Below are 11,130 nucleotides of genomic sequence, written 5' to 3'. Positions count from 1 at the left end.
TGACATATGTTTGTAGTCCCGTATCGCGATCTCGCAGTCTTAGAATTTGGCTTGCAAGGGGGTATCCTATTATCCTTTTGCGATGCGATATTTCCTAAGGAATAATTCTACTTTATCATAAAACTTAAGCTTTTTTAGATTTTTCAAGGGTATTTTCTTAAGTTTTTGACAGTAAGTTTTATTGAAAAAGGAACTACAAGCACTAATTGATTTTTTTAAATTTTGACTAAGGGTCCCCACTTATTTAGTATTAGTAATAACACTAAATAAGAAGGGGGGTTGTTGCTGGCCACAACAACAGGTCATGCATGCAATGAGAGAAGGACCTAGTTTTGGATTGTGCAATTATGGAGGAAGGATTTCCCAATTAAATATGGGTTGATCCTCACAGGAATTGCACAAGGAAATAGGGGCTTGGCAGGCAGCAAAATTGGCTAAGTGTTGGCTATAGCGGGCTTGTGAGGTAGAGAGTTGATCATACTTGTGCAGGAATTTTTCTAGTGAGAACAAGCTTTATATTATCACTCAAGTTTCTGATTAATGCAATAGATAGCCAAGGTTTTGAGCAGTGGCTTTCCCTAGAGAAAAATTGTGTTATGTGTCTTTGATTATATTCCTCTTGTCGATTATTATTTTCATCGATCTATTGGTTTCTGATGTTTAAAGAGTAGATTAGATTCTTGTCTTGTGTTTTAGTACATTACATGAGTTGTGAATCTACAGGAAAATACACAGTCAGGGATGCCAACTTCACTTCCAAGTTTTGGAAGGAGTTGTTTACAGGTTTGGGATAGAGTTGACCTTCAGTACAACTTATCATCCATAGACATATGGACAGGAAAAGAGGTTCAACAGGATACCGGAGGACATGTTGAGGATGTATGGTATGCACCAACAGAGGAGATGGGAAGAGTACCTTCCATTGGTTGAGTTTCCTTATAACGACAGTTATAAAGAGTCACTGAGGATGGGTCTGTTTGAGGCATTGTATAGGTGGAGTTGTAACACATCCATCTATTGGAGAAATCCAGTGAACAAGGTACTTATTGGACCCGACATGTTGGTAGACATGGAATAGGAAATGCAGGTATATAAAGAAGAATCCAAAGGCAGCACAAGACAAGAAAAAGATTTATGCAGACTAGCACAAGACAGTTAAGGAGTTTCAGGTTGGGGAGCGTGTGCATTTGTCCATCAACCCCAAGAAGATATCCTTCAGGATTTGATCATGTGCCAAGTTGGCGCCACGATATTGTGGGCCTTTTGAGATCCTTGAGAAGATTAGACCAGTGGCATACAAACTTGCACTCCCTCCGACAGTGAAATTCCATGATGTTTTTCACGTTTCATTGCTTAAAATATATGTAAAGGATGTTGATCATGTTATTGATTGGTTTGTATTGCAGGTGGAACAAGAAGGAGAATTCTAGCCAGAACCTCAGTGAATATTGCAGCGGAAATATCTCATGCTCCGGAACAGAGCAATCGAGCAAGTTAAAGTGTATTGGAAACACTTTGGGCCCGACAAAGCTACATGGGAGATGACTTATCAGATGTAGGCTATGTATCCTTCATTATTTTCCAGTGGAGGCAAATGAGTTTTCGGTATTGTACATATTTATGTATGGTTTCTATTGTAAATACCACCATGAGTTGTGTTATAAATATCCAATAAGTGGTATGGTTGTCATGATGGTTTTGCTTTTGGGAAAGTTGTTATTGTAAATATTGCAATGAGCTAGGTTATAAAGCTCCATGGGAAGTATGTTTTTCTTTTCAATGGTTTTTTTGGTTGTAGGTGTCACAGAACACCGAGGACAATGTTCCCTTAAGGGGGAGGGGTCTGTAACAACCACGCGTTAAAATTTCATGTAACAAAAGTTAATAAAGGAAAAATAAGAGCATAGTCAAGGGACACTTATTCCAAGCTGAATGGTGGGAAACATATCATAGTGGGCATCACTTGATGTGTTTATGGCTAAAGGAAATTTGCAAAGGCAATGGCTAAGGCTTTGACAATGCAAAAAGGTATTTTTCGCATTTTATTTATGAAAATAAAGGAAATTAGGAGAAAAGGGAGGTGAAAGGTCACAGGTTGCATGTGAGGAGGAAAATGAAGGAAACTAATGCAAAATAGAAAAAATTAGAGGCATGAATAATAAAAAGACATCAGAGCATCAGTTAGCACTTTTTTTTTTCAATTCAGTTTTGGAATTAGTCTTAGAGAGGAGAAGAGCACCAAGAGGAGAAGGAAAGCAAGCAAGCAAAGGAAGCACAACGAAAGAAAAGGAAGGACAAGGAAAGCAAGTACCAAGCAAGGAAAAATTGGATCAAGCATCTTCAACAGGAATACTTGCAGGTAATAGGTTGCATGTATGATTTCCTAGTTGGTTTTGACATGCATGGTATGTGCATGTTGATATTCGGTTCTTTTGTTGTCATTGTCATGGATTTTGCCGGGTTTCGACAATGGATTTTAGCCTAGCCTTTCCATTTCTGAATAACCATGGCATGATGGTACTTTTCTCTGTTTGAGCTTTGGATTGCCGAAATATTTTGGATCCGGGTGAGGTGCTCTCGGGAAAAATCCAAAAGGCTTAGGAATCCCTTGACCAGTAATGGCAAGATACACAGTAAAGCCTAAGGTTGGAGATGGGAAAATCCCTCGAGGTATTGGAGAAGAAATTCTGAGACATCCAAGCTCGATTTAGTTTTGTGATCTCGACACCGGTTTAGGTGAGGTCACGGAATGGTGAGGGTGGAGGTGGTTTAACCTCTAGATTCCCTTGGTTGTTTATAGATTGGTTTATCCCATGAGATCCCACATTCATGCTTGGAATATGGCATGAGGGTGATTGGATGAAAGAAAGATTTGGTTCAGCCAATCTATGGTCAGGTGGTACGTGGAAGTCCAAAATTTGGTTGTCTTTTGCCTATGTTTAATAAGAGCAAAGTTTCTCTTGCTTTTGATGAGTAAATGTACTTGTTATTATGTGGATTTAATGGATGTTCTCTTATTATTATTTACCTTATATTATGTTGGTTACAAGCATGGTTATATGATAGTTCTCAGTCATGGCTCTTTACATGTTTTTATTTGTAATTGAATGAATAACGAATGCAAGACCCAATTGGTGTTATAACAACTAATGTGAGAAGGCGGTGAGCCTTCTTGTTAAACCTCAGATAAGTTTTTAGTCCCTTATGTCCAGGCTTGCATTCATGACCTGTAGGTTGCATACTTACCAAGTGTTTGACGAAATGTTAGTCATGATTGGACCAGGATAGTTCAATTTTTTTATCAAGTTTGTTATCAAAAGCATTATCTTCATATCTCTTATGAATTATGAAAGTTTTATAGAGTTCTAGGCAGAGGCTAAGCTCCAACCCTGGAAAATAGCCTTAAATCTTGCAGTTGTTGGGATAGCACTGGCATAATAAGGCTACAGTCACACTTAGGAAGGCTCATGAGAGAGACTGGATGCAATTAGTCACTTGGAGGCCTTGGCAAGGAAGCGACTGGGGCTCCAAGTCAGGAAAAAAGAGAGTCTCCTCAGGGGTTGGACACTTGGAGGTATTGGGTAGCTCCTGGAGGTCCTGTAGCAACTGAGAGAAGTCAATAAGGTCTTAAGTTGTTGACTCCATTTCCTTAAGGTCATATAGGAGGTTGAGCTTTATCATAGTAACCCTTCATTTCATGTTTACCGAGGAAATCCGGTGAAAGTGGGTAGATATGAGAGGAGGCATTGTTATAGTCTCTTTGAAAACCTTCCTAGTGGTCAGAGGAGTGTATCATATCCCTTGAGCCCACTCAGTGGGGGGTGGATCTAGGACTAGGGATTCTTGATGAGGAATTTCCCCCTATTCTATTTCATTGACAAGATCTCAAAAGTTGTTATTGTGGATTCCCTTATGTGTTGAGTTGCTAGTTCCTTCTCCATTATTTTTTGCAATGCTTTGGCTTGGACCTTTTGGTAGTTATTTCCATGTTTGTTGGGTCGTATAGGGTTCTTTCTTATTCTGACCTTTGCTTATTTTAGTCTGCCACCAGTTGTCCGTAGTTTCTCCTTGTTTGTCATGTTCTTCTTGCTTCTTTGGGCAGTTCCTGGCAAAGTGGCCATAGTCATGGAAACTATTACACTTAAAAGGGAGTTGATCATAGTCTACTTCTTGAAGATGGATCCAATTGTCCAGATTGATATTGATAGTTGTGGGCAACCCTTTGTCTAGTTCGAATTTTGCACGTATTCTGGCACATGAGAAGAGTTTATCTCTTGGTTCCGCATAGTATATATATTTCCCCAGGGCGTTTCATATGTTTCTGAAAGTGACATCACTCCAGTAGTGCCGAGGGGAGGTAAATAGAAGCTTCACCCATATTGGAACCAAGGAGGGTATATCACATTCTGAATTGAAAGAGGGGTTCTAACAATCCAGATAGAGGCCTCGGGCCCCCATGGAGTAAGGGTCACTTCTAAAAATAAGATCTTGGTCCACTTTGTTTTAGAAAAAAAAATGTGAAGAGCCTCTTTCCACAGAAGGAGGAGGAGACCTCCCCTTTGATAAAAGGTTTCCATTTGTTCTATACCCATTGCCTAACAGTTTTGGGTGAAGGCCATAATCCCATGAATTGACCTACCAACCCACGATATGCAAGTTAGAGGGATCTTGCATGTGCCTGTGCAACTGACATTGTAAAAGAAGGGATCTCATCAATTTTCTTGACGAATCAATAGGCAGGAGATTTTTGTGGCTTTGGACCATTCTACACCAGTGAGTTGAATGTTGTTACTTCTAGATCCATGCATGGCTGAGAAGCTGTATTGGCCATCGCTAACCCCCTAGCTAGGTAAAAGTCCTATTTGATTATGACAAAATCTCAATCTTCAATCCAACTGATGAGGGTGAAGTAGAGTCAAAGAAGAGGCCAGAGGCCTCTCTGGGCGACTACAATCCACGAAAGATATAACAAAGCCCAGGCTGACTTTTAGAGGAGGAACCCTTGGCTAGAAGCCAAAGTCTGAAGCAGATAGTAATGAAAGAGCCCACGTGGGGCCACGAGAGCCAACCAGTACAGGCCGCTGTGTAGAAATTTTGAATAATATGACACTTATTCACAGAGATTATCCCAATTATACACTATTACGAAATACATGCATAATACATAACCTCCTTTACGTTGATCATCAATTTAGCAGCATTAAAAACAATGAAACATCAATTGCATGCACACATTAACACAGTATGTAACCTGGGGAAAGCATACAGCTGAAAACCCCACACTATCTGTATATTATAATGATAGAGAACATGTAACAATACATAGTACAATACTCCTCACAAGTACTCAGTACTATCTCCACCTGTTACACACAAACTAGCTCAGATCTGATGCCTCAAATCTCCTCCACTGTTTGCCTGCCTCCACTGCGCAATCCTGCAAGAGAATCAATCACTCTGTGAATTCGAATTCCCTTGGTTATACTACGCAAGCCTCATGGGCAATCTCCATCCATGCATGTGCAAATCTCATGCACAACTATAGTCACAACTGATAGCAATCTCAACCTCTAACACCTGCCTCCATTGAACTGTACATGCACTGAGTTAACTGATGTATTCTTCAGTTGCTTTATGAGTTAATAATTAGTGAATTAATTAATATTTAATTCACACAACTCATCACTAGTGTATTCTTTAGTTAGACTAAAATACAACTAGTTCAACCAAGTCAAACTGAACACAACTCCATCAACTCCACAATCAACTCCACCGAAACTCAACCACATGAGTTCTAACTGAAGTCCTGCATGCAATAGCTCAACTGACCCATAAGAAAAGCGTATTTCCTTCTGATAGCTGCATGTGCCACATCTGTAGCTCAAACTGAAGTGCTCCAAGAGGATAAGATAAAGTTTATAGTCCAAATATTATTATGAGACAATAATATTCGACTGTTCTATTTTTAGCCTGGCAGTCTAAAAATAGAAACCGCCCATATGTCTAAAAATAGAAGTCCATATATTTTTACCGACATGACCAATCATCCACAAATATCATCCTGCAACTCATAGACCATGATCTATATGTCTAAGAATAGACATAGTCTAAAAATAGACTTTGCGCCAAAACTAGGCTGCGGGCCCACTTAGTGAAGGCGACTTCTTTCCACTAAGCTCCATCATCTTGTTGCATTCTCAACACTCCCTCTCAACAAGATATGGATTATCAGCAACCCCTATCTTGCCTCGGTGGTATTCGAATTTGCTCCTGGTGAGCGCCTTCGTCAAGATATCAGCATCCTGATCCTCCATTGGAATGTATGAAAGTCACATGATTCTCCGCTGCACACAATCTCTGATATGATGGTACCTGATGTCAATGTTCTTACATCTATCATGAAATACTAGATTAGCCGAGAGTTTAATGCAACTCTGGTTATCACAGTAAATCACAGTAGGCTCCAAGTATGAACCGAAGAACCCGACCAGGATCTTCCTCATCCATATAGCCTCGCATGCAGCCAAACTTGCTGCCATATACTCGACCTCTGCTAAATTGAGTGCCACAGATCTCTGCTTCCTGCTGTACCAAGAAACTGTTGTCTACCCGATATTGAAGACCCCTCCTGATGTGCTCTTTTTGTCCGTTGGGCTCCCAGCCCAATCTGCATCCGTGAAGCCACATAGCTTCACCTCATCCTCGTGTCTGTACCACAATCCATATCCCGATGTGCCTCTGAGATAACGCAATACATGCTTGCCTGCCTTCCAGAAGAGCTTGGTTGGCTTAACCATAGCTTGTGAAAGTTGGTTAACAGCATAGCATATATTGAGTCGTGTATTGACCAGATACATAAGCGCCCCCACCAACTGTCGATAAATAGTGGCATCCACTTCTTCTACTGAAGTGGCATCCTCCTTCCTCCAACCTCCAGGAAGAGGAGTATCAACAAGCTTGCAGCCATGCATGTTGAACTTCTCCAGTATCTCCCGAGCATACTCACCCTGAGAAACAAATAGTCCATCACTGCGCTGCCAGATTTCCAATCCCAGGAAATAATGAAGGAGGCCCAAGTCCTTCATCTCAAACTCCTTAGCAAGATCATCCTTGCATGAAATTATCAATGGCTCATCACCTGTTAGAATCAAATCATCTACATAAAGTACAATGATAAGCAAATTACCCTCCAGCACAATCTGGTATAGGTTAGGATCCGCCTCACTCTTGGAGAATCCAAGTCCGTTGAAATAAATGTCTATCCGTGTGTACCAGGCACATGGTGCTTGTTTCAACCCATACATCGTTCTCTTGAGCCTGCACACATGCGACTCGCTGCTCAAGATCTCGAAACCTTCGGGCTGTTCTATGTACACCTCCTCCTCAATGACTCCGTTGAGGAACGCAGTCTTCACATCCATCTGATGAATGTGCCACCCCATCTACGCTGAGAGAGCAAGAATCATCTGTATGGAAGAATACCTTGCGACAGGTGCAAAGGTCTCCTCATAATCAATCCCCTCTATCTGTGAAAAGCCTCGGGCAACAAATATTGCCTTGTACTTCTCCACACTCCCGTCAGTTGCCTGCTTAACTTTGTAGATCCATCTCGAACCCACCACTGATTCCCCTTCCGGTCTTGGGACAATCTCCCATGCACTGTTTATGACAATCGAATCATACTCTTCTACCATGGCATCTACCCATGCGGGATCCTCTACAGCTTCCTCGAAAGAGGATGGCTCAGTCACAACACATTTGCTCACAAGAGCCATGTATCCAGTGTACCGATCGGGTGACTGTCTCTGTCTATGTTGAGCTGTAGGTGGTCCTACAACCTTCTCTGCATCTTGAGCCAGTCACTCAGCTTCTGTCAAGCGCTTTCGCCCTCTGATGGTTGGCGCTGCATGAGTGGTCTCTTCCACTCCATGAACTTCGTCCTGTGGCTGATCCACGTCCTAAAGCTCATCTTTAGGAACTAATAGCTCCTCATCTGCATGCAAGTGTGGCTCCCTCTCAAGCGAACACTTCATGGCTTTCTCCTCCTGAAATTTTATATCCCGTCGCACAACAGTCTTGCCACTGTCTGGCAAATACACACGATAGTTGTGGGGCGTATCAGTGTACCCCACAAATATCCCAACCTCTGCGGTCGGCTCCAGCTTCTTCCTGGCATCCTTCGTCACATGCATGTAAACGTTAGAACCAAAAATCCTCAAATGAGAAATATCATGTCTCTTACCAGAATAAGCCTCCTCTGGTGTACTCATGCCAAGTATCCTGTGAGGACAACGGTTCTGCACATATACTGCAGTATTGCATGCTTCCGCCCACAAGTGAAGGGGTAGGCCCTGATCATGCAACATCGCCCGTGCAGCACCCACGATCGTTCTGTTCTTCCGCTCAGCAACCCCATTCTGTTGTGGGTTATGGGGAGCTATGAGCTCTCTTCCAACCCCTTCTGCGTTGTAGAAATCCTTGAACTCGCCAGAGATGTATTCACCACCATTGTCACTCCTGAGAGCCTTCACCTTCTTCCCCGACTCCTTCTCGACCAGTGCTTTGAACTCACAGAACTTTGAGTATGTCTCGCTCTTCTTCTGCATGAAGAAGATCTAGCACTTTCGAGAGAAATATTCAACAAAAATCACATAATATCTGTGCTTTACTGTCGAAGCTACTGAGAAAGTTCCACACACGTCTGTGTGAATTCTCTCAAGGATCGTCGTGGCACGACTATCCTTCTCGTGAAAGGTGGCTTTCACAAACTTTCCCAAAGTACACCCCTTGCACTGATCTGACTGCGCAAGAGTGCCTTTAGGAAGCCCAGTAGTGATCTGCTACAGTATCTTCAAGGCTCCATGGTGAAGGTGACCCAATCTCCTGTGCCACAGCTCGCCATCATCCCGGCTCACCAATCCTTCTGCCTTGCATGCCATTGCTGCGCAACCATCTACATGCAACTGATAAAGGTTCCTGACTCGAACCCCTATCTTCCAGGTTTCTCCAGTTGTCTTGCTGCGTAGGAAAGCCTTTCCCTCGCTGAAAACAACATCATATCCCTTGTCTTCTAACATCGCCACAGAGATAATATTCTTCTTCAATCCTAGAACATGCATCACTTCCTTCAATACGAAGGGTTTAACAGACTCCCTCTCAAAGGAAATGGTATCGATACCGGTCGCATTGTATCTACCATCGTCGCCCATCTCGATGTGCACTCCAAGATCTTTCTCCTCCATATCAGAAAACAAATCTCGATCTCCTGTCATGTGAAATGATGCACCACTGTCCAAGAACCACACCGATCCCATCACACTTGAAACCAAGCATGCGATCAATGAAAAATCAGGCTCAAACTGCGAGGCTAGAGCCTCTCCTGCTGCAGATCCAGCAGCTTGCTTGTTCTTCTTCTTCTGCGGACAATTAGTGGCATAGTGTCCGTGCTGGTGACAGTGAAAGCACTTCACCTTGGACATGTCCTGCTTCTTGCCTTTCGCACCGGAATGAGAAGCTTTCTTGTTCTTCCCTTTCTTTGCTTTGGCAACCAAAGTGCAATTTTCTTCATCAGGTACCTTTGATGAAGATACGTCCCTGGTATTCCACCTGATCTCCTCCTGCACAAGATCTAACCAAAGTCTCTCCCATCCTGGTAATTTCTCTCGACCATTGACAGAGTTCTGATAGGAGTTCCAACTCTTCGGAAGACTAAGAAGAGCCAAGCTCACCAAGTCCTCATCATCAATAGTCACCCCCACACTTCCCAGCTCATCCCTGCATTGAGTGAACTTCGTGAGATACTTGGGCATATTGTCTCCCTTCTCGCATTTAATGTTTCTGAGTTTATCCTTGAGCGCTAGCTTCCTCTCGCTCTTGCTTTGGAACAGATCTGTCAATGCTTTCCACATCAAGTATGCAGAAGCCTTTCCATGCAGGCTGGACACAATGTGATCCTTCACGCCCTCCAATAGAATCCTTCGACACTTTGTTGTCTTCTTTTGCCAAACCTCAGCTTTGGCAGCATCAGTAGGCTTTGGGACCTCAGCCTCTAAGCCCATTATCATCTAAAACCGCCTCCATCCTGTCCTTCCATGCAATATAGTTCGAGCTGCCCTCAAGAGCATACTCCAATCGCAATCCGTTGAAAGACATTGCAACGTTGACACCAAGAAAACACTACTGCAAATTCGAATTCCACCAGCTCAAAACTCAACACCTCTGATCTAAAATTCGTGAGAACAAAGTATTTCTCGTACAGAGATTGACTATATGGGCTTTTACTGGATATCTCACCTTCCAAAGGAAGGATGAATCCAGAGGCTACCTGGCCCGATTACAGACTCTGCCTGAAGAAATAAAATGTAAACACTTTCTGAATAATAGATCTGATGATCAACTGCTCTGATACCATGTAGAAATTTTGAATAATATGACACTTATTCATAGAGATTATCCCGATTATACACTATTGTGGAATACATGCATAATACATAACCTCCTCTACGTTGATCATCAATTTAGCAGCATTAAAAACAATGAAACATCGATCGCATGCACACATTAACACAGTATGTAACCCGAGGAAAGCACACGGCTGAAAACCCCACACTATATGTATATTATAATGATAGATAACATGTAACAATACATAGTACAATACTCCTCACAAGTACTCAGTACTATCTCCACCTGTTACACACAAACTAGCTCAGATCTGATGCCTCAAATCTCCTCCATTGTTTGCCTGCCTCCACTGCGCAATTCTGCAAGAGAATCAATCACTCTGTGAATTCGAATTCCCTTGGTTATACTACGCAAGCCTCATGGGCAATCTCCATCCATGCATGTGCAAATCTCATGCACAACTATAGTCACAACTGATAGCAATCTCAACCTCTAACACCTATCTCCACTGAACTGTACATGCACTGAGTTAACTTATGTATTATTTAGTTGCTTTATGAGTAAATAATTAGTGAATTAATTAATATTTAATTCACACAACTCATCACTAGTGTATTCTTTAGTTAGACTAAAATACAACTAGTTCAACCAAGTCAAACTGAACACAACTCCATCAACTCCACAATCAACTCCACCGAAACTCAACCACATGAGTTCTAACTGAAG

Source organism: Pinus tabuliformis, chromosome J (genome assembly GCF_031772625.1).
Source record: "Pinus tabuliformis cultivar Carrire ecotype Pingquan chromosome J, CPIR1, whole genome shotgun sequence".
Taxonomy (NCBI): domain Eukaryota; kingdom Viridiplantae; phylum Streptophyta; class Pinopsida; order Pinales; family Pinaceae; genus Pinus; species Pinus tabuliformis.
Note: the sequence above shows the minus strand (reverse complement) of the source record.